This window comes from Acinonyx jubatus, chromosome C1 (genome assembly GCF_027475565.1).
Source record: "Acinonyx jubatus isolate Ajub_Pintada_27869175 chromosome C1, VMU_Ajub_asm_v1.0, whole genome shotgun sequence".
Taxonomy (NCBI): Eukaryota; Metazoa; Chordata; class Mammalia; order Carnivora; family Felidae; genus Acinonyx; species Acinonyx jubatus.
The window spans coordinates 152421007-152446464 of record NC_069381.1 but is presented as its reverse complement, the minus strand read 5'-3'; the positions used below and the strand labels follow the sequence as shown (position 1 = coordinate 152446464).

The 25458-nt window shown below is 38.3% G+C and overlaps 1 protein-coding gene and 1 non-coding gene across 2 annotated transcripts in view; one reads left to right on the top strand and one right to left on the bottom strand.

The window, feature by feature from the left end:
• The first annotated feature begins 13407 nt into the window (after positions 1-13407).
• The window catches only part of GALNT3 (polypeptide N-acetylgalactosaminyltransferase 3), a 98509-nt gene continuing 86458 nt past the window's right edge, over positions 13408-25458 (top strand). The window contains exon 1 of the mRNA XM_027055580.2: positions 13408-13610. The gene's annotated coding sequence lies outside the window, so the exon portion shown is untranslated. The remainder of the gene's footprint in view (positions 13611-25458) is intronic.
• LOC113598349 (U6 spliceosomal RNA) lies at positions 16660-16761 on the bottom strand. Its single transcript, XR_003419023.1, has one exon. It is a non-coding gene; the product is annotated as a U6 spliceosomal RNA (small nuclear RNA).

Below are 25458 nucleotides of genomic sequence, written 5' to 3'. Positions count from 1 at the left end.
ATGGATGCATAGATATAAATACAAAACTAGATGAAGTTAACCCAATTTATAGCTAGTTATATCTGAGTGCTGAAATAATCAGCAATTTATTTCTTTGCTATTATTCAAGTTCACTGCAGTGAACATCTACACTAAAAAAGTTCGGGTTTGGTTTTGTTTTGTCTTGTTTTTTAGAGAATAACGTTCTCAAGCTTGCTTCTTGCTGCCTGTTTAAAGCTGTTTAGCTGAACAAAGATGAGTAGAAAAAACTATACAAAAGCTAGCATTCTTTCAACCCTTAACACCCACACTCTACTACTAATTGTTTATGCAAAATGTAATCTGGTTTATTTCAGTTGTCAGAGAAAAAGATTCAGGATGTAGAAGTTAGAACAAGACGCTGCTGGAAAATGTTAACCCGAGGGGTAATAGCCGGTAATAGAACATGGAATTACTAAGGAGGGTAGGAGCTTCTCTTGTCAAAATGGGTGAAGAGCACAGTCCCACAACTGCGGGAAAATGGAGAGCAAAACCAGTCCTCTGCACTTTTAGCCCATATTCTAGCAGCAGAGTTTTGCCAGTGGAAATAACTGAAATCACACAAGGCCACAAAGTGTGGTTGTGTAGCTCGTGTCCTGAATGGAAGGACCCCGCGACGGGGGTGATGGGTGGAGGCTGAAATCCAGCATCCAGGTCTTACGTCCTGCAACTGTCCCCCACTTGGAGGAAGAGGATCCCCTCTTCTAATTTGAACAAAAGGTCCTGGTGGGTTAATGACAGCCCTGTGAATGGAAGGTAAGGAAATACAGTGCAGGAGAATGTTTAGATACAGGACTGAAGGTAAGGGTGACGGAGTGCTGGCTGCAGAGGGATAGGACAAGTGTCTTGCTTTTTTTTTTTTTTTTCCCCCAAGGGAGGAGCTGCTTGAACATCTTGGAATATTTAAAGCCAATAGATATTGAAGGTAGAAGAGAAGAGGGAAAAACGAAAAGGAAAAGGGTAGGTTTCTAGGGGGTGTTTAGAAAAATTAAGAGTTTGCAGGCATGCACGATTTTTATAAGAGTACAGGAACAAAATAACTGTAGAAAGAGGTGTAACATATAAGGTGGCCTCAGGAGCCCGTACACTAATTTGCTCCAATAGTTTTGTAATCAAGAAAATGGACTTTGACCTAAATGCAGTACCTCTCCTTCATATGCATGGAATTTGGGGGCCTCTGTTTTCCTTGGGTTCTAAAGTATTTTTCACTTACTTCCAGGTTCCTGGTTGTGGTTGCTGGAAGTCTGCCTGCCAGATTAGAGGGGGGTTACCGTAACATAATAAATCATAGTTATGAGCAAAAAAAAAAAGTGCTACACACCTTTTAATACTCTTCTTAAGAGCCAGATGTTTTCTAGAAAAATGCTTCACTCTACAATCTGCCTTACAGTGCACATAAATGAATCTGGCACAATGCCCATAAAAGCAATTTGATCCCATAAATGAGGAAAGCTGAGTAATGAGCAGGTTCTAAATGTCTTCCTTCCGAGCGGTATAACCTTAGAATCTATGGCAATCTTTAAACCAAGCTGTTTTCAAATAGTGTGCATGTTATTTTTATCTTTCTTCAAACAAATTGTTTTGGCAATGTGAAAGAAACTCTGTTTTTAAAAAAAACAAGGGTATTTTAAGAAGGTAATTACTATTTCAGTTTCTGCCAAAGGCAGGCTACTTTTATTTTTAATGGGTAAATGATGTAAGAAGCTTTAAAAAAAAAAAAGTTTTTTGAATCACAAACAGCTGTGAAGTAGTCAGTAGTATCCTCACTTGTAATGGGTCAGGGTAACAGGTCCTGCCCCACAGTTACAGATTAAACTTTCTTTGAAAAACACACTACGTTTAAAAACTTGGAAGGGAAAAAATAAACTTTTTTGCTAAAATGCTAAACAGTCATATAAATGCTCTTTTCAAACAGTTTACGTGAAATACTTGAAATTACTCTAGTTGATGAATAAAAACTTCTTGACATATAATTTCTTGAAAACTGGTCAATTTTTCACATTGACCTAAGTCACAAATTGCAGAGGACAGTTTGAGGGGAATTTAGGAGTTGGGCAAGTCCAGGATTCTGAGAACACCCAAGAGCAAAGTTAAAGTGATTAAACATATGCCACACAAAGAGGCAAGAGAAAGAAATGGTACAACCAGGGTGTGTCTGTATCCCGCTATCACTTCTCTGTGCTAAACACACAACCCTGGGTTACAGTGTAACGTTTTGTTGTATGTGTTGTTGTTTTCACAAATTAAGTATCAAAGAGTCCTTTTTTTAGTTCCAGTACAAATTGTTTTTGTTTTCACAAAAAGAGAAAAAAAAATTTTTTTTGGTTGACTTTAACTATTTGTAAATCATTTTAAAATTACAGAAGTTTCATGAATAAGAAAAGTACAGAGAGCGCCCACATGCCACTTACTCAGATACATATTAAAATATTGCCATTATTTTACCTCATTTGTGCTGTCATTTGTGCCTTCTCTGTGTGTTTACGTATGTTTATATATACATTTATATACACTACATATATACTCCTATCATACATGAAATGTTTTTTTCTTTTTTTTTAATATATTTTTTTTACATTTATTTATTTTTGAGAGATAGAGTGAGACAAAGTGAGAGCGGGGGAGGGGCAGAGAGAGAGGGAGACACAGGATCGGAAGCAGGCCCCAGGCTCTGAGCTGTCAGCACAGAACCCAACACGGGGCTCGAACCCACAGACCGTGAGATCATGACCTGAGCCGAAGTCGGACACTCAACCGACTGAGCCACCCAGGCAGCCCATGAAATGTTTTTTTACAAGCATTTTTGAGAATAAGTTGCATACATGCCTCTGTCCTCCTACGTACTTTCTTGTGTATCTCCCAAGAATAGGGATATCCTCTAATATAATTACAGTACAGCTGTGAACTTCAGTAAATTGAACATAGACATGGTACTTTTCATCTTCCACTCTCTGTCCGTTGATCCCATAGTGTCCTTTATAGCATCCTTTTCCTCCAGACCCGTTCCACTGTGGGATCAGATACAACCGTGTTGCTGGTCATGTCTCTTTAGTCTTGTTTAACCTAGAGCAATTCCACAGCCTTTCTCTGTCCTTTATAACACAGCCATGTTTGAAGAATCCATCCACTCAGCCCCTCCTTTTCTTGAGTAGAGTTGTTCCTTGTTTGGGGATTGTCTGATATTTCTTAATGATTATATCCACACTGAGTATACCTGGCCATAATACCAGATAATGCTGTGTCCTCCCAGTGTCCTCTGGAAGCACACAATGTCCATCTGTCCTCACTGGTGACATTAATTTTGATTGCCTAATCAAAGTTTTCCACTATGTAGTTGTTATTGTTTTCCCTTGTAACGAGCAACCAATCTGTGAGGAGACACTTCTAGATCATACATATAGTCTACTCTTCTTCAAAAATACCCCCTAGATTAGCATGATTCTTGCCTGATGTCTTCTTTACCACAATGGTCATAAAAGATGACTGTCTAGAGGCACCTCGATGGCCCAGTTGGTTGAGTGTCTGACTTTGGCTCAGGTCATGAGCTCACATTCATGGGTTCATGGGTTCGAGCCCCGTATAGGGCTTTGTGCTGACAGTGCAGAGCCTACTTAGGATTCTCTGTCTCCCTCTCCCTCTCTGCCCCTCCCCTGCATAATCTCTCACATGCACGCGCTCTTGCTCTCAAAAATAAGCATTAAAAAAATTTTTAAATACAATCTATCATCAGCACTTTCTCCACATGTACTAACCAGTCAGTACTCAGCATTTTACTGTAAGCAAGACCCCTTCCTCTATTTTTTTACTTTTTATGTATTAATCTATTATTTAATATCATATGGGTTCATGAATTCCCTTCCCCCTCCCCCCACCAATGATTCATAAGTCATTAATGTTCTTTTTTTGGTGCTCAAATTGTTTCAGTTTTGGCCAGCAGAAACTGCTTTAAGCTGGCCCCTGTGGGCTTGTGACATCCCCCCCATCACTTTTTTTTTTTTTTTGAGCACTTCCCTGCTTTTCAGCATAACAAAATGTGTTAGGTTGAACTTCTAATTACCCTGCCTCAGCCCTGCAAGCTGCAGTTTCTACAAGCAGCCCTGGTTTTCTTTAGTGGGGGAATGGTATCAGAGATCAAGATCTTACTGCTAAGTGCTCATTGCTACCAGGGTGAATTGCTTCTAAACACATTGAGCAAATAAAAAACATTTGCATGTATATATATATGTGTAAATACACATATGTATACACATGCATACACACATATAAATACACATACTCATATACTGACACATATTTTAGGAATCACAAAACTACATCCATTTCTCAAATTCCAATTTATCATCTTAAGGTTCATTCTTGCTTTTCCCCAGTCTTCATTTGTACATCCCTTCTTCCACCGGGAGACCCTGAGTCCCAAAAACCTCAACATATTTGTTCATTTCTTCAATCCTGTAATCCATCTAAAATAGCTTCAGAATTGCTTCACTTAACACTCATGATAAAAAAACAAATCTACTAAAAGACCTCAAGGTTTGCTTACTGTCCCCCACCTTCCACAGCACCACCAATTTTGATTGATTTTAATGTTGATAAATTTAACAGCCTATCTTAAAATGTTACCATAACCATTTTGCAGTGATATGAAGTATTTTAAAAATCAAACTAAATAATTTACTGCTGACAAGAGTGTATGCTTTGCTCCATAAACCAGCTTTGCAATTTCCTTCCAAATATTCATCTACTTGCAAAATAAATGCCATCCCTTCCCACACGAACTAGTGTCATATTAATGATGTAGTGGCAGGAAGGAGAATAGGAGACTCTGGAGCTTAAGCAAAACATCACGTGCTGAGGATTGACAGTTGAGCTTTTCATCAAAAATATGTAGTAGATCTTATTATCATAAACTGATTTATTTTTTTGTTTGCCCTTTAAGTGTTTTCAGACTCTTTGCTATGATAGTTTACATGGCAGTTGTAAACATCTCTAAAAACATAGCAAGGAAAATTTGCTTCCTGGATTATTCAAAACATAAGTTTCTAGTTTTATAGCGACTAATACCATTTTCCCCTCAACCTGCTTTTTTCATACTGTTGCCTTTTTTCACTGAGAGAATCCTGATCTTTGCTTGAAAAGGTTAGATGTGTTTCACCCTTTCTTTATTTTTGTATTTACGTTTTGTATCTATTTTCTTGAGTCCTAGGACCTCACCAAATGGTTTTGAATAGCAGAGCTGCAGAGATGACGGGGAGGTCAACTATGTTAATTTCAAAGCGCCCCAGTCTTCGGTGCGAGGTTGCCTAGCAACCCATCTCTCAGGCCTCCTTTGTGGATGTGAGAAGAGGAAGCAATTCTATACACTCTCAAACCGAGATGGTTTTATAAAGTGAAAAACCTTTTGCAAAGGGTCCAACACAACCCGTCTCTCCTTTTCTGCCCACTTTGTACACTTCACACATGATGAGAGAAATATTCCATCCTTTGATGCCTTAGATCTGACACAGACATAAAACAGAGCTACACACGCTATGGTCAAACAGTGGAAGTGACCTGTATCCCTATGTTAAATTGAGACACATTAATTAAACCACTTGCCTTTCCCTTTCTCTTACATGAAAGCATGCTTCCCCTCAAGTTCTAAAAGCCAGTTATGTTAAATGAAACTGCAACTGCCTGCTGAGCATCAGTTACCATAGCGACGCAGGCAGGAGTGGTGGTTTTCTCCTGAGGCACAGGATGGCTGAAACGTGCTCAACCAGGGATTCATGCTGCATGCTGACTAGAAATCAGGCATCTGGGAAGAACCTGTTCTATTCCCTTTTCTCCACACTAACTTGAAAAAATAACTAACCCCTCTGCTATTTTGCCAAAGCTATTAGCTTTTTAGAACTGAACTTCAGTGGGTGGCAGAATTGCCCTACCTTAAGGCATATAGGAGAAGGAGAGAACAATAATGCATGCCAGTAAAAGCCACATGGAAGGCTGAGACATGTAGAGAAGAGTATTATACAGGATACGCTGCCCTTTCAGACCTCCTGAAAACACAAAGCAAAAGTAACAGCTAGAAATGCATATACACAATGTTTTGAACAAAATACTTATACACAACGTTTTGAACCATTTACGACCCCTAACTTTATTTTCTAGGCAGGCAATGCTATTCAGGAGAACATTCTGGTTCTGATCAATATTATGTAATGGACAGTCTTTGTGCCTGTGCCATTCTTACTTGCCTCCAATTATGGCCGAGAAGAGGGAGGTAGGAGAGCACAGTGGGCCTGGGGTCAGACAACCTGGCTTCACTGCATTCATGCTGCCACTTGTTAGCAGTGGAATATGGGACGCGTTTCTTAAATTCTTGAAGTCTCTCTTTCCTAACATTTGAAATGAGACTAAGAAGAAGATGGTTGACAGTGTGAAATGAGAAAATACATGAAGGGGCACTTGGGTGCTTTAGTCGGTTAAATGTCCGACTCTTGATCTCAGCTCAGGTCCCCATCTCAGGGTTGTGAGTTCAAGCCCTGAGTTGAGCACCACACTGGACATGGAGCCTACTTAAAAAAAAAAAAAAAAGAAGAAGAAGAAGAAAAGAAAGAAAAGAAAATATATGCGTGTGTAAAGCACCTGGCACTAGTAAAAGTTCAACAACGATAGCTGTCATTATGAATTTGGCTTAGTCAATCATCCAGTGCTTATACCTAAACCTGGTATAGGCCCAGCCTTATGCTTGATGTGAGAGGGATACTGAAGAACTATCCATCCAAAAAGAGGGAAACCAAGTGTGGGTGACTCCTACAAGTTATCTCCCATCCAGACATTTCAATTTGGTGTGTCTTTTTCACCAAACATGGTGTATCAATATTCCATCCTTAGGGCCATGGCGCTCCCTGGGGTCTGCCTCCGGGGCCAGTTCATGGGAAAATTGTCACTGCTATTTTACAGCCAAAATTTGCCTTCTGCCCAAACTGGTGTTACCAGCACTCTGAGTCACCATTTTATCAGACTGGAGATCTGCCTCCATGGAGGGAGTTAAAACAATGTGTGACCACCTCTGAATGCACTTCCAAAAGAGCTTCCCAATTGTTTTCAGCAATGACACAACATGGAAAGTATAAGAATTTCCAGAGGGCCTACCTTGGGCACTTGGGCAACATTATACCTTGTATACAAATCATTGACACAATTCCTGGAAAGCATAACCTCTTAAAAATTCAGATCATTTAGTTTAATCCTTTCATTTTAGATATAAGGAAGAGAGCTCAGGGACACTGATTGATTTGGAGTATATATATGTACATGACACTATATATACATACACATGCATACACATACACTCATATAAATATACATATATACAAAGAGAATAAGTCCTATGGTTTTTTTTTTTTTTTTTTTTTCACATAAGTCTCAAAGTAGACTCCAAACTCCCCTTATTAGTGATTACAATCTCCAGTAACAGAAACCAACATAGAATGGCTTGTGCTACTAAAGTCAGCACTGGAGCTAAGAGGAAGGAAGGAACTAGAACCAGGGACTGAAATGTGGGCAGGACTCTACCCTTTTCCTCTGCTGTTTTCTGCATGGCTGTATTCATTCTTCCATCCATCCATTCACTAATTCAAGTCATTCAACAAATGCTCACTGAAGACAACTTCCAAGCAAGAGGAGAATCCTCAAACAGGGCGGAAACACTCTTCACTTCTCATGGACATTTCACTGCTCCCATGTTACAGTTTTAACCACAGGCAAAGACTGATGTGCAGCCCTTGGTCCCACTTCTCTCCCACTCTGGCCACAAGGGAGGCCACCCAGTGAAGCAGACTACCCAAGTCTCCTCTAGGGTTCAGAAAGTTCTAAGCAGACAGCCCAAAGGCTCCACTACAAGCATGTCCTCTGATCTTTTTGCACATCTCCCTCCAAAGTATTTAATGCAATATACTTTTTTTAAAGGCACTGAGGCACAAGCATAGCTGACCAACTACATAAAAAAGCACAAACTTCAGTTAAATAATGGGAAAAATTACTCAACTTTCATTGATAAAGTAATTTTTAACACAGTAAATTGTTCCAAATCATAATTCCTCCATTTGTTTTCTTTCTACCAGATGTCCAAAAAGCCCCACCTAGGATGTACCGAGGTCTACACCTCTTCAGTGTTAACTAGGAGTTCAGAGGGGCCTGTATTGCTGACAGTCTCAGTGACTTCATAACTGCCCAGGCCTATGCTTTTCCAAATCAGCCGAAATGACCAGTGCCCCTCCATATTGGTTACTAAGCTATTTTAAAGAATATGTTGATCTATAATAAGACCTTTGACCTGGATATTCCTTCTGCGCAGGATGGCCCGTGTATTTACAGGGAATTTTATTATCATGTAAAAAGAAGCCATTAAACATTATCCCAGCTCATGCGAAAGACAGGTACCGGTAGGGGAGAAATTAAACTGGTTCTATTTAGCTTAGTTTTTGTTTGTTTGTTTGTTTGTTTGTTTATGCCATTCCATTAAGTTTCCAGGACTCCACCCCACTTTTCTTGGGCTCTCATTATGCTTGAGGCAGTGTGGGGTAAGAGTAAGTCAGGCAGAAACCAAGAAAAATTTAAGGAAATGGATAAGCATCATTTCTTCAGAGAGGCCTCAAACAAGATGCTAGCTGATGAAGGGACATCTTCAGGAGAAGCAGAAGGCAAGTACAGATAACTGAGCCTGCAGAGGTAGGAGATGCTTGTTTGGATAAAAGCTACCACTTCCCAATGATGACTCCGCTCCGAGGAGGTGACTGGCCATGGAACTACATCCTGCTGGCACACAGTGGAGGTAAGAGTATTTTTGCAAGGTTGCTTGAGGTCCCATCTGCTTAGATATAATCACCTCCCCTTGCCCCTTTTCCTCCCTGTCCCACCTCTAATTCACATACACATGGTACTTTCTCTTCTTCTTGTATGTCCAAAAGATAGAACTCCTTTCTTGCCTGGAGTGAAGCCCTGCTACTGTGTTCTCTTTCTGTTCAAGATATTTTCTTGATGTCCCCAATTCTCTTGTTTTGGCTTCTAGCCAAAGTATTTTGTCCTCTTTCTTATAACCAACCTTTAAAAACAAACTTCGTCATTACTCAGCCTTTTTATGAGGAAATTGATGGCACATCAGTCCCAATATCTAATCAACAACAAGAATAACAACCAGAATGTCTATTTTTGCATAAGTGCCAGAGAAGCTTAAACTCTAAATTCTTCAAGTGCAGCAAGGAAAGAGAAGAAAAACAGAGTAGTTTGTCCCATTATAAAATATTAGTAATACAATGTTTGCAATTTAAAGAGAATTAATGAAGAATCTGGAAAGTAAAAAACAGGCTTTAAAGAGTTCTTGGATCTTGCTGGCCTTCTTAATCATTTCTCTCCTCCTTCCACGTAGATGAGCCTGCCTGTTCTGGACTTCCATCTGTCATTAGGAGAACATGACCATCTGGAGCCAGAACAAGATCATCAATCCTTCCACATATCCAAGTTATTTAAAAGAGATTTTTTTTTAATATAACACAACTGAGAAGTCATCGTTAAATTCCTCTGCTGATTCTGTCTGATTTTTGTTAGGGATTCATTCTAATTCTGAGTGATGTGAATGGTGCCATGATATCAGGGCAAAGATGCTGCCTTTGGATTCTGTATTGCTTTCCTGTTGCTGCTGTAACAAATTACCACAAACTGAGTGGCTTCAAATAACACAAACTTATTTTCTTATACTTCTGGAGGTCCGAAGTCCAAATGGAGCTTATGGAGCTAAAATCAAGGTGGTAGTAAGACTGTTTCTTTTGGAGGCTCTCGGGGAGAATCTATTCCTTGACTTTTCCAGATTCTAGAGGATGATTGCATTCTTTGGCTCATGGTGACACCCCTCTGACCTCTGCTTCCATCATCACATCTCCCTCTTTCCCTAAAAAGGACCCTTGTGATTATATTGTGCCCACCTGGAAAAGCAGTGTATATAATTTTCCCATCTCAAGGTCCTTAACTTAATCACATCTGAAAAATCCATTTGTTAATGTCAGTTAATATATTCATAGGTCCTGGGGATTAGGATGTAGATATCTTTGTTGGGGAGGCGGGGTGGACATTATTCTGTCTGCTGTAGGGTCTAACATAATCAGAGGCTTACCTCTTGGAAACCAGAGAACCTGATTTCCAGTCTACTATTAGGTACATGCATGGGGATTATTGATATCTGGGTTTAACCTTTGGATTATTTGACTATCAACCCAAATTCCGATGTTACAAAGAACACTGGCTTCAAGTTAAACCTACCTGGGTTCTCATCTCTACCACTTAGGAAGGCTGAGAACCTGGGCAAGTCCCACAGCTTCTCTGAGTTTCATTTTTCACCTCTTCTATGGGGATGTCTTAGGGGAAACACAGAGACAGTGACTTGTCTGCTGGTGTTCTTGGGAATAAAACTAAAAGGGAGTGTAGGAAGCAGGACTGGGATGTGATGAAGTCACAAGAAAGGAAGTCACAACCAATCCTGCAGATACTCTGTTGTTGGGATGGCCTTTCAACATTGTCCCTCTGGAGGGCAAATGAGCCAAGCAATAGTACCACCTTCCAGAGTTGGGACTTGGGTGAGGTAAGGGAGGCACTCCACTCAAGGACAAAATTTAGGGATGCCAAAACCCTCAGTTACCATGATAAATATTTTTATGCACTATTTTAACAAAAGCTAAATTAATACAACATCCACAATGAACAAAATATTGAACATAATAAATTAAGATAGGATTAGTAAGAGTGCTGTGTGGAGCCATATTGAAGCCTCAGGCAAAAAAGAAAAATTGGTTGTTATTGATGCTGTCTTTATTTACAATTGTGATATTTGATCATCATGGATTCTTTACATTTTTTATTTTTTTTACATGTATTTATTTTTTAGAGAGAGAGAGACAGAGACAGAGACAGAGCACAAGCGGGGGAGGGGCGGAGGGAAAGGGGGAAACAGAATCCGAAGCAGGCTCCAGGCTCTGAGTTGTCAGCACAGAACCCAACGCGAGGCTCAAACTCACAAACCGTGAGATCATGACCTGAGCCAAAGTCGGACACCCAACCGACTGAGCCACCCAGACGTCCCTACATTTTTTATTTAAAAAAAAACTAGTGCATTGAAATATTATTTATCTTGGTTACTGAGTTTTTGGCCCCCCTTTAAATTGAGCACCAAGGCCAGTTCCTCACTTCCTCCACCCACCTCTTGGCCCTGCATTGTGTGCAGGCTGTCCTTCCCCCACTCCAGTAGGGGATATAATCTTGGGCCAAGGATAATTCCTAAAAAAAGGGGCTTAGCTGTGAACCATCTGCAGTCACAACCTGGCAGCTGGGGAAAGGAATGCTTTGATCTTGAAGAGGGAGATGGTGCCCACTACAGAAACCACTGGCGATGCAATGCCCATCTATAAGGAGATCACTTTTTTATACAGTTGTTTTCAATCATTGGGATAGAAAAATAGTTACAAAGCACTTAAAGATGTATGTGGCTACTAAAGCTAATTGTTTCAGGTGCTAGTGAATGTTGTCACAGCCAAGACTTGCCTGACCTCTTCCTTCATCTTCCTAAGATCCAAACATCTGAGTGAAAGGACCAGATAATTTACTTAGACGTGAGGTTGCCATTAATATTACTGTAAACATGTGACTTTGATCTATGGTTTCTTAGTGTTGGTTTGAATGGCTGAGCAGATAAGCCAAAGTGAAACTTCATCTATCCCATGGACTGTCTATACCCTTAACCCCAGACAACTTTCTTCTGGTGGGGATCACAACAAAGTGATGGATAGGCATAAATCTTTCATTGCTACAAGAAAAAATAAAAGTGCAAGCCCTCCCAAATGTGGGTTAGTGAATGCCTTTGCTGAATCCAACATATACAGACCATGTTCTAGAAGCTTGTTAACCTGGCATGGAGAAAATATATAAATTCCTTATCTTCGTTCCAAAGATCAGTTATTCTCAAAGGGGGAAGAGGTTTATAACCTTTGAGAAGATTAGTGATTCTCAAAAAGGGAAGCACTTTACAACCCGTGGGTATCCTATAAGAATCTCCTGAGCAAGGTGTTTAAAGCTGGAGTCCCTTCTCATCTCCCCACTGGAGAAAAATTCTACTACTTAGCATCATCTCCTACGAAAGCGTTCATGATTAGTCGAGTGATCCCTATTACTGATAGACTAATATTTACATCAGGTGTATTGGGACATAAAAGGACAAGAACAGCCATCACACACCATTGACAACAGTATACATGAAACAAAACAGTGGCAAAATATTGCATAACTAGTTGATGTGCCTAGTGTCATTTGCCTGATGAAAGATGTAACTGCAGCTTTTTGGTTTTGTTTTTACCTGAAAAATAGTTGGCCATGTTACATTAGCTTCAGGTGTGCAACATAGTGATTGGACAAGTCTACACTATGCTCACCACAAGTGTAGCTGCCATCTGTCACCCTACCACACTGTTACAATGCCATTGACTGTATTCCCTACGCTGTAACTTTTAGCACCATGAGTTCTTCATTCCATAATTGGAAGCCTGCCCCTCCTGCTCCCCTTCGCCCACTTTGCCCATCCCCCGCCCCCCATGTCCATCCCCTCTGGCAACCTTTTCATGAGCCAAATTTCAGCAACAGCTGTTGAATGGTATTTAAAGGGTGCATTATTTGTAGAAATCTCTTTTCAGGAGAACTGGAAATTTTTAACTTTTATATATTAGCTGAAAGAAAAAGAAGGCACTTTATTATATTCCAATAAGCCCTCTCCACCCCTTTTGTTTCTTGACTTGATACTGGTTCTCTAGCTTTCTTTCCCCCCTCCCTTCCCTTCCTCCTCCTCTTCTTCCCCTTCCTCCTCCTCCTCCTCCTCTTATAAAATAACTTCACCGTCTTTACTAGTGCAAGCCTCACATTGATTCTGATGAAAGAAGCAATAGAATTTCTGGACACTGTGTACTTTTAGATAATGCACCTCTACAATGAATCAGTTTCTTTTTCTAATTTTGCAGATCATTTAGCAAAGTGTACATCCTACAATGGATTGTGTAAGTGCTTTTTCATGTGTGATCTTATTATAATTCCTTTGGAAATTTTTCTTTGTGATTTTAACATCCTCTGGGGTAGGGTGCTAATGTTCTGTATTTGCTTTTGTTTTTATTTTGCTCTGGTTGCCTTTTAAATCCAACAGTCACTTCTCTTTCCTCGTGATAATCACTTCTGTTATGATCTGAGAGCATTTTGTTTTTCTTCACTGTAATCCTAGCTGATTGTACAATATCTTCATTGTTGCTCAGTAAGTCTGGAGGTTTCAGCTGCAGTGTCCAAACATGATGAGCTTCAGTCATGGCTACTGACGGGGTCTCAGGCTTTCAGCTGGTCTTTGGAACAACCTTATGTACTGCCTTTAATACCATGTCACTGGACATTTGTTCTTCTAGATGATCTGATGGAGATTACACTTCAGAATCACTTCCTTGGAATGCCAAAGATGCATTTTCCTCTCATTCATTAAGGAGGAAAAAAGAAAGAAAATATAAAATGAATGAGTTGAAGAGTCTGCCTGACAGGTATCTTTTCGTGAGTATTTTCCACTGCCATCCCCTCCCATTTTAAACTAAAATAGTGTGTAACTGAATGCCCACTCAGTATTTTTTTTAAAGCAACTCCTCCACACCAAAAAATAATAGTAGCTCCACTTACACAGAGGAAAAAGTACTAATATTTTCAGAAACCTAGAAAGAATTTTGAATCCCAGAATTTTAAGACAAGTTGCAGATAATTTAATCTTGTAATTATTAAATTGAGGAAAATTACAAAATAAATTATAATAACATGGGTTAATTGTTGACCTTTAAGGTGGAAAGTAAAAGAATATTCTTTTTTTTTTAATTTTTTTTTAACGTTTATTTATTTTTGAGACAGAGAGAGACAGAGCATGAACGGGGGAGGGTCAGAGAGAGGGAGACACAGAATCTGAAACAGGCTCCAGGCTCTGAGCTGTCAGCACAGAGCCCGACGCGGGGCTCAAACTCACAGACCGTGAGATCATGACCTGACCTGAGCCAAAGTCGGCCGCTTAGGCGACTGAGCCACTCAGGCGCCCCAAGTAAAAGAATATTCTTAAATTTAGTGAACTGTAAATGTTTTAATTATTGTCATATTATTTTAAAAGGGGCTTTCCACTAGACATTCTTAAATCAGACTTAAAAATTGCATAAAACTTTTTTTATTTTTTTAACATTTTTATTCATTTTTTGAGAGATAGAGAGAAACAGAGTATGAGTGAGGGAGGGACAGAGAGAGAGGGAGACACAGAATCTGAAGCAGGCTCTGAGCTGTCAGCACAGAGCTCCATGCGGGGCTGGAACCCACAAACTGCAAGATCATAACCTGAGCTGAAGTCGGCCACTTAACTGACTGAGCCACCCAGGGGCCCCAAAAATTACACAAAATTTTTGATTGCCATGATAGTTCTTATAATTTATATGTATATGTATATTAGAAGAAAAAATTAGATACATACACATTTATTTTTTTCATTTGTCAGTATTGAGAAGTTTTTAAAGTATCACAGAATACATCTAATATGGATTATTTTTTCTGCTACAAATGGTAAACTGATTCAATTATCTTCTACAGCTTTCTTCATTGAAAATTGTCACCTATCACTTGTTGGTAATCTTGATTTGAATGTTACTGCTCAGAAATATGCCTAAATGCTTTGTCACTTTTTAAGGAATGGAGTTCTTTCTTTGGGGACAATGCATTACATGTAAATTTGTGATGTATCATATCTGTGACTTGAGGATGTACTGAAAATGTTATATTTACACAGAAGTATTGTCTCAGTAGGGCATTAGAGTTGACTGTATGTGATTATTTAATAGTATTACAGAAACAAAGATAGGAATTAGAAGATGATCTTCTAGCATGTTTCATTCCCTTCAGGAAAATAACCTGTAAACCCCTGAAAAAGCACCTTTCATTAATACTGATTGAAGACATTACTGAATTGGAGTGTGACTGTGGCAGTCTAGCATATTGCAGTTTATGCTTTTAGACCTTTTAAGTGTTGCTGTCCTGTGTGCACTCTGACTGTGCTTGCACACTGAGAATTATTCATGTGGGCATTCAGTTGTCCTCATGCTGTTCTGATGGCCATTGCATGACATGATGCACAGCCCAGATCACCCAACCCTTCTTCAACTCTAGCCATGATAGTCCTGCAAGGAGGGGTGGTGTCTCATGGTTAAGGAAGCCTCTAGTTTGGAAGAATGTAGACCAACTCGGAAATTGTTTTACTGCTGAGCTTCTGTAACCAGCCAGGGTGGTCAGGTAAATCTTTCATCCTGACCCAGTAGGGCCAAGTGGTTATTGTTATTTTTTGTTTGCATTCTGAGAAATGAGATTGAAATGTTTCCTAGTTAAGGTTACTTTAACATTGAAATGTTTCCTAGTTAAAGAAAGAGAAATGGTGCTCTACTATTTTTAAAGTACCTACTATGAACAGGGCATGGTATTAGTGTCTGAAAGGCTTACATTTGTAGGTCGTAGTTTATGTACTGTCCGCCAGTGCTAAAAGCTCAGCCTCAAAGGACCTCCAGTGAAAAATTGCTAACTGAAATTTTGTTACAGTTCTACTGCTAAGTATATAGACATAGTTTCATTCATGAGTTTTACTCTATGTGTCTGAAGAGTAGCATTTTAATGAGAAAAAAGCCTGGGAAATTGTATTCATATCTCTTCAGCTATGCTAAATTTTGCTGTTACTATAGCTAAGACCTTATTAAGACTCAGATTTTATTAGCCTCTGGAAATTTTTGGAGTAAGCAGAAGACAGCAAAGAAAAAAAAACTTACTTTGAACTTCACTAGTAAAATGCAGGAGCAGCACAATAAAATAGGTACTGATAAAATTTTATCTGGTGTCTTGGTTGATCGCCTTGTGGAAAAAAATGGACTATAAACTCCAAATGGGACACATTTATCTATTAGTAAACAGGAAAATCCTAATAAAAATCATGACTGTTTCATTTAAAATAATTTCAATCAGAAAAGATTTTCTAATCTAGATCCACCACACTTTTAGAATGTCTCTTAGGTGTTTGAGTTGGATACACACACCAGGAAATAAGGAGAAAACAACTACTCCCCATGGTTGTCACAAAGTCCATGGATCCTTTTCCAGTGGGAGAGGGTGTGAATGTGGTAGGCATGGGGATAGCCAACAAAGGGTGGAACAGCTAAAACAATCATGGCGGAAAGAAATGACAGGAAATTGAGAAGGAAGACACTAATAAAAGGCAGACTGGGTTTGTAAACATGTGGAAGTTCAGGGCTATTTGTATAATGCTAAGCCTTTACACCCCAATGGCCTCTGTACACATTACTGCCTTTTGTCATAATAAAATAGTTGATCTAGTGATCCTATGCTTAAAGGTATATCATTAATTTCTATTCACTGTACAAACTAGAAAATACTACAGAAAGTGTTTAGATTTAAGAAAAAGAGGTGGGTGAACTAAAAAGAAGTAGTCATAGGGTTAAGTGATGGATCACTTACATAAAACACCATTCCCCAAAGGTATAGATAAATGAAGTAAATCCCCCCCCCTTTTTTAATATGGAACATGTCACGAATTTGCATGTCATCCTTGCACGAGGGCCATGATAATCTTCTCTGTATCATTAAATGGAATAATTTCTTACTCACCTTAGTTTTTTCTTTTTCCTCCATCTATCTGCTATCTTTCAAAATAGGCAAAAATCATTTTCAACCAAGTGATAACATTTACTGTAGGACATACTCCCTCAAATTTGTAGCCAAGTGATAATTGTATTTACAGCAGAGGTATGTGCCTTGTATTTTCTGTTTTGTTCGCCTTGCTTCCATTTGTCTATTTCTTGCTTCATTCATTTATAATTTCTAACTTCCTGTGTGAGTTCTAAAACACTAGATGGTAAATGTATTCTTAACCACATGTCTAAACAATGTCAAATATGTGTAATGGTTTGGAAAAGGCATACATCAAAAAAAAAAAAAAAAAAAAGAAACAAAAACTAAAACAAAAAAACAAAAAAAGAAAAGAAAAGGCACACAGCAGCTATTCCTTGTAATTTCTTCCTTGTGAAATCAGATTGACTGGAATAATATGTGTATGCACACCACACACACACACACACACACACACACATATACACACACACCATTGGTATGCCCTGCCTTGTTGAGCTGGGTGTTAACAAAGACCTGAGGATGGAGATCCCACAGTCCTTGACTAGAGAGTATATAAGTGGAATGCACCATGAAACCCAGGCTTAAAGTCTCTTTTGGCTGTTTATACATAGATACAACATTATCTACTACAAGATTGCTCTGCTCAAATGTAATGATTTCAACAGATTCTCTTCCATTAAGACAAGACTAATGCACAAGTTCTAACACCTTGCCAAAACATTTGTCATTGTATTTTCTCCAAGTACAAATCTAAGAAATTACCCACTTTATTTTTAGAAAAAAAATCTCTCTATTCTCTTCAGCATTTGAGAGTGTGTTATCCTTATGTGGCTCTTCTCCCCAGTAAAACGTTGGGTATCCATTTTTAAATTCAAATATCTCAGGTCAGTGTAAGGTCTTCAGCCTATAAGAATAAAGTTTCATTCCACAGCATTTTTAGTTGTCTTTTGGGGGACCTCAAATGCTGAAGGATGTGTTAATCATACCTTTTAGTCCATAATGAACAATTATTAGTCCGGTCAAGACCCCACCTTTTTTTCTTTCATATGTTTTTTCTTTTAATCTATTCCCTATCCATCTACCCCCTGCCCCCACGTCATCTATCTTTCCCTCGCCTACACGCAGCCATTTTTAATGAGTTTGATGTAGGTTATTGTAAATGTTCTTTAAAAATACATAAACTGGGCTCAGTCGGTTGGGCATCCAGCTTCAGCTCAGCTCATGATGTCACAGTTTATGAGTTTGAGCCTTGTGTCAGGCTCTGTGCTGACAGCTCAGAGCCTGGAGCCTGCTTCAGATTCTGTGTCTCCCCCTCTCTCTGCCCCTCCCCTGCTCATGCTCTGTCTGTCTCTCTCAAAATATGAACATTAAAAAAAATTAAAAATACATAAACTGATTATATGTATGGATGTTTTTTTTTTCTTTTTGAGAGAGAGAGAGAGAGAGAGAGAGAGAGAGAGAATGAGCAGGGGTAAGGGCAGAGAGAGAGGTGGGGAGAGAATCTTAAGCAGACTCCATGCCCAGAGCAGAGCACAACACAGAGCTCGATCTCACAACTGTAAGATCATGACTTGAGCCAAAATCAAGAGTCAGATGCTTAACCAAATGTGTCATCCAGGCACCCCTGTATGCACATCTTAATATTCAGAAGTGTTCCTATACAGTAGATTTAATTCTTTACTCTCTCCTATACTTTTTATTCATTCAATGCCTTATCTTTAAGATGATGTTATACATACTAATTCATAGCTTCTAACCACTACATGTTATTTTATAGGAGGCATCCAACACTTTTAATTATCCAGTCCTTCAATAACAGATCTAGGTTGACACCTGCATCCAGCTTCTATAAAATAGGGAGTTGACACTTTGTTAGGTTTTCAAATATACATGGTGAATCTCTCCAAATATTGCAAATTGATCTCATCAGTTCTAGTTAGCCAATAGCCTTGTACAAAGGTTCCCAAGACTTACCAACACTTGGTATTATTGAAGTTTTTAGTTTTTACCAACGTGATGAATATAAAGGGACTTCTCATTTTGATTTGTTTCTCTGACTGCTAGTGAGGGTGACCATTTTACTGTATACTTATGAGCCATGTGCAGTTCTTTTGTGTGAATTGTCTTTTTCACATCTTTTCCCAGTTTTTAAACTTGTTTCACTCTGTAGCATATTCATTGTTTTTTGAATGTCAGATGACAGAACTAAATCAGGATGGTTGCCTATGTAACATCCTTGGGCTTAAAATATGGCATGAAAATTGGAAATCTGATTGTTTGTGGAAATTTCCAGTAGTGGGAACTGTTAATTACGTATTTGAATCACAGTTTCACAACTTAATTGCTGATTGACTTGGAGTAAAGCACTTTTTCTCTGTGTCTCTTTTTGCGTGCATACCAAGCATGTGAGTGCACAGATGTGTGTAAAATGGGGGAAAGCAATACTTGTGTCTTACTGTGAAAGGCTTATTGTTATTTAATATAGGGTTATTTACCTAAAGTTCATCATACAGTACATGGGCAATTGTAAGTGCTCCATAAAGTCAGTGCTTCCTATTCTGTGTGATGTATATGAGGAACTCGGTAAGTAGAAGATGGTAATATTCACATCGTCATCATCATTGTCATTGTACGTTTGGGAAGGTTTGGGGAAAACTTTACCTGAAGTAAAAACAGATCACCTATCTTCTTAAGATCTTTTTTGGTCCCATATGTCCATAGAATTCACCCAAATCTAAACCTTGCAGGTCACATAAATATTTTTTGTATGCTGTTTTCTTAAAATCTTTTAAGATAACTCCTTTTAATGTTTTCGAACTGATTTTAAAATGACCAAATAAGTCCTTTAAAAAATCTGGAAACTTTAACTGAAGCTGTATTCCTTTCTCCTTTCCTTCCTTTCTTCCTTCTAATGGAGGGCTAGTTATTTATGTAGCATCTTTATAACCTAACACCTTATATTAGTTCTCTCTTGCTGTGTGATGAATTACCACAAACTTAGTGGCTTAAGACAGCGCCCATTTATTATCTCACAAGTTCTGTGAATCTGGAGTCTGTGCCTGACCTAGTTGGGTCTTTTGCTTAAGGTCGTACACAGCTGCAAGCAAGGTACCAGCTGGGTCGTATTCTAATCTGGAGGCTTAACTAGGGAGGAATCTGCTTCCTAGTTCGTTCAGGTCGTTGGCAGAACTCATTTCCTTGCAGTGGACTGAAGACCCTAGCTTCTTGTTAAGTGTCAGCTAGAGGTTGCCTTCAGTTCCTAGCTGCCACCCCCTTTCCTAGAGGCTGCCTACTGCTCCTTACCACGTGGGCTTTCCCATGGCTTACCTCTCCCGGCCAGCAAGGATGCCTCTAGAGTAGTCTGCCTGCAAGACAGTCTTCTAGAAGGTAAGATAATCTCAAGAGTGACATCTCATTACTGCTACCATATTCATTGGTTAGAAGATGGTCAAAGGTCTTGGTCACGTGCAAGGGGAGAGAATTGCAGAAAGGTGTGAACCTTTATGTAGTTATTTGTTCATAGTTCCATTTTTACTAATGTATCAAACTAATGATACACACATAGGCCCAGTTTTACTAATGCTATACAAATAACTAGCCCTCCATTAGGGGGAAGGAAGAAAGAAAGGAAGGGAGACAGGAGGCGGGAATCATGGGGGTTCCCTTGTATCGTGTCTGCCACAAACCTCCAACACCCCACTTGTAAACAGACACATAAAGGCAAAGACAGAGAACTCTGCTAAGACATGTTATGTTCTGTCCTCCTTACTTGGAGATCTTAAAACTTTGTAAATTAATTTTTGTAATTATAAATTCTAAACTGTAATTGTAAATTTTATAAACTTTTTAACTATTTAATTCTTTACATTTATTTGTACTTCTAATGCCTATTTAGATCCTACATCTTACAGAGCTTACAGGTTTGGGGGAATCAAAATATAAATTGCAACTATAATATAATGTCACAAATGTTATCAGAGACAAATTAAAGTGATGGGCAGTCATATGGAAGGGATACCCAACCTATGCTGGAGAGGAAGGGAAAGATTTATCAGAGGAAATGACCACACATTTTAACTGAAAACCTAGAAGAGTAGTAAAGTAGTCAAATATAGAAGTCTATACTGAGAACCAACATTTTTTATGACCTAAACAGCAAGCAGAATTGCCCTTAATTTAACCTGTCTGCTTGAAATTACAGTTTAAACCTCAAAAAATTCGCAGTAAAGTTTTAGTGATACACTAGTAAAAATGGGACTATGAACGAACTCATAAAAGATTATATTATGTTGTTGAATAAGATTATTAGCTATCTAAACTTGGGTAAAACTCTTTACTTCTTGATGGTTCAGTTATCTCATCTATAAAATGAGTTCAAGTTTGTCATTTCTAGGATATTTAACAGGTTCTAAATTCCATGATTCTATGAGCTTATAGGTTTGAGAATGGCTTTATGTAAACAGGAACGATGGTTCTGGAAAGCACTTCCGCTGAGATCCAAACCTAGGTCTCTCAGCCAGTCAAGGCAAGACCTCCACCAGCCAAGACTTTGTGGGGATTATCATAAGGCTCCCACTCCTGGTGGATGCACTATAGAAAGGCATTCCTTTAAGACTCAGAGTTTTTTCAAAAGCAGTGAGGGATGGATTTCAGGGCCTCAAATGCTCTTGTACAGAGCAAAAAATATATGATGGTACTGAATCCAGTGTCACTTCTGATCCACTTATAACCACTCAAGCCTCCAGTTTCACAAGAAATCAGAAATGTTCTGGAAAAGGATACTACCAACCTCAGATACATGTAAAACTCCTGAACATTCCAGTTTTTGAGGTGCTCTTAGATTTATTTTTAATATTATTTACCTGGCTACATAACATTATTAAAGGCAGAATTGTGTGTTTTTGTAAAATAAGTTGATTTCATTTTCTCCCTTATTCAGTCTTTTTTTTTTTTTTTTTTTTTTTTCAGCCTCTGGAATAATTACACTTCAGGCATTTGGGGAATGGCAAAATTATCAGATTTACAAGGTGAAGGCTACCATCTATCAAGTTGAATTTGCCATTTGCCCCTTCTGAGTGATAGCTCCTGTCATAGACTTCTCCCTCTGCCCCAGAGCCATTAGTCCACATCAGCCAGTCCCCTTCCTGGGAGCAGATACCCCCAGCTGGCTCCTCCAAGGGACTTGCTACCCACTGCACCCTGTGATTCATCTCCTCATGGCAGGTTGGTTGCTTGGTAGCTATTCAGGAGTCATTAGGCCCATTTAATCCCCACTGGTTCCAAAGGCTCAACCCAGCAGGCATCTCTTGTTCAGACAAGGGATCATTTAGGTTCCCCAATGCCCTAGAAACTAAATGCCTTCTTTGCTGCCTCAACAGATGGCTGTTGGGTGGACCATATTTTTTTGTTCAGATTTGGCACTGATCTGGATAGTCAAGGGCTGATCAGATCCTGGAGAGAACCAACCTGAGTCTGACAGTCCTCCAGAACATGACACCCACTTCCACCATATGACAAAGCCCAAGTAGGGTCCAGAATGAAAGTATGAGGAATATTATATATATTGAGTAATGTTTTATAGATATAGGGGATAAGAAACCACTACTTTGACCATAGCAATTTATTGAGATTGAGCTCAGAGAAATGGTCAACTTTAATTATTATTACTATCATTATCAAAATGGCTAATATTTATACCTATTAATCGTTCACTATGTGCAGACTTTTTACTAAGCACTCTACTGAATTATCTAATGAAATCCTCACAATGTTCAGAATTGCTACCTACTATTATTTTCTTTCAAGGGCACTCTCCTTTGTTTCATAAATAATTTTACAATAATTAGTTAGTGAAATGAAATTTAAATGACTCCCTAGAAGGTGTTTAAAAATGAGAAAGATGGATATGTACTGACAGGAAAAGATGTTCAAGGGATATTTTAAAACGGAAAACAAAATGACACAAAACCCAAAAGCTGTTGCAAAAGTTTCTTTTCTGTAATTTTAAACTTCCTGCAAGAATGATTGCATTTATTTTGTAAAGAGAAAATGTGTATATCACCATACAAAAAAAATTTATTCACAAGGAATTTTGAATTAAACTGTTAATATAGTTAATTCTAAAGAATGGGGTGGGGAAGAGAAGGAAGGGGATGGACTTTACTCAAGTCTTTGTAATTGTAATTGATTTTAACTACAAGTATTAATTGATTCTTGTAATGGAGAACTTTCTAAAGGTTAAATTAAGTGAATAAAAGATACTTTAGTTTTGTTGGGTTCTATATATTTTCTTTATATTACTCAAATGAGTATTGCATCAAAGTTTTAAAGAAAGCATCAATAAAATGCAAGCCTCTAAACATTCACAATTGGCCAAAACTAAGTAAACCTAACAAAAGTAAAGAAGTCTGTTTCTGTTTGTTTGTTTTTATTGGCCTAGATACATTGATCCAAGTAGAGTGTGCTGGCAGTTAGCTAATTCTTTATCATAATTTAATGATGATAATTATGACCAACATTTATATAGTGATTTTTAGATTTACAGATTAAAAAGCATATTTCCTTATATTTTTCATTTGACCCTTAGAATGACTCTTATGGAGCTATTTTATCCTAATAACTCCCCTGTGTCAGGAACTCTATAAAGTTCTTGACATATACTATCCCATTTAATCTTTAAAAACAGCCCTAGGAATCAAGCATGTCTTCGGTTCAGCAGCACGTTACAGAAAATAAATAACAATACCTTAAACAAAATAGAAATATGTGTTTTTTTCTTCTCAAAGAGCCTGGGCAAATGATCTAGGGCATTTGTGGCTATTTCATAATCGTAAGTGACCCAGGTTCCTGCTCTTGCTCTGCTCTGCTTCACAAGCCGCTTACATCTCATTTTTCAAGACAACTGATTCAGTTCCACCTGCTGTGTCTGAATCCCAGCCTGCAGAAGGGGGGGGGGGGGGTGGGGGGGAGAGAAAGAAAACAAAAGGATGATCTCCCTCTTCTCTTAGGGAAACTTCCTGGAAGTTGTAGATACCACCTCCATTTTTATCTCTTGGGGCAGAAATTTATCACATAAACATATCTAACTGCAAGAGAGACTGGAAATGTGGATTTCATTTTGGGTATCCTGGTGTCTAGCTAACGTTCGAGGAGTCTTGGCTGATAAAGAAAGAATGGATATTGATATAAAATTAACTGTGTCTGTCATAGCGTGCTATGCAGCATAGCATGCTCTTTCTGTAAGTGAAGAAACTGAGGGTAAGAGAAGTTAACAAATATGCCCAATGTTGCACAGCTAGGAAGCAATAGACCCAAGTGGTATGTCTGATGGGCATGCTCTTTTCACTGTGATACACTGTCTCTTGGACACTCAGTTAATCTATTGCCCAAGATAGAATGCAACTAATCAGATAAAAACACTTTTTCATCAAAAGGCCAACAGAGCAAAGTTTTGCTTTTGGTGTGAGTATCTGTTTGCTGCATTAGTTACTCTGTTTACCATGAATAAACAGATACTTTCTACATATTTACTTTTGGTCAATTCATAGTTTAAAAGTAGAGTTCCTAGGATGAATTACAATGCATCCATGTAATAGCTGTAAACTAACATTTAGTCACTTTTTAAAATAGAGAATATATTCTCTCTACACACATATATTATATATATATATAATTATGTATAATCTATTATATATATATTATATATGTATAATCTATTATGTATAATCTATATATTATATATATTTATTATATATTATCTATTATATTAATATATATAATAGATAATATATAATCTATTATATATATAATCTTATCTATTATATAATAAGGAAATCCTTGGGTAAAGAGAAATGGCCTCCCTTAGACCTATCAGGAAGACTGTCTTGTTAAGTTAATATCAGAAACTATGATACACATGAGATTGAATTCAATCAGATAAAAGGATAGAATGACATTAGTTTGATGATGATTGCAATAACAAGGGAAAGCAGTTACCTATCAGATGTTATGTGTCTATGGGTCTTAGGCTGTAACAGAAGTAGAGATTTGTGTCCAGCTACAACTGCACGGCTGGGCACTTGAAACGTGACTAGCCCAAATTAAGCAGTGCTAGAAACATAGAATAACAAAGATTTTTGAAGACTTAGAACAAAAATAAGAATGTAAAATAACATTAATAGTTTTATATTAAAAATGATTTTATACTGACTACATGTTGAAATTATATTTTAGATATATTGGATTAAAAATATGTCATTTAATTTAATTTCACCTGTTTCTCTTTACTTTTTAAAATATGGCTACTAGAAAATTCCCTGCTTGCATTTGAGGCTCATGTTATATTTCTTTTCAACCCTGATGGTTTACATAAACAGCAGTAAAGAAGAAGATAAGGATAGAGGGTCTCTATCATTGTCCAGGAGGAAATAAAAGTCTTGCTCTGGAGTGCATGCAATTTCCCAGCCACTAGAGAGATGCTTTCTGTGTCTAAGTAGCAATATTTCAACAGGATTTCTAAAGACTGAGTTAACATCCTCTGGAAAACAATCCCATAACTATGAACTATCCTATTCCCTTTTGGGGCGCCTGAGTGGCTCAGTCAGTCAAGTGTGCAACTTCAGCTCAGGTCATGATCTTGTAGTCTGGGAGTTCAAGCCCCACTTTGGGCTCTGTGCTGAC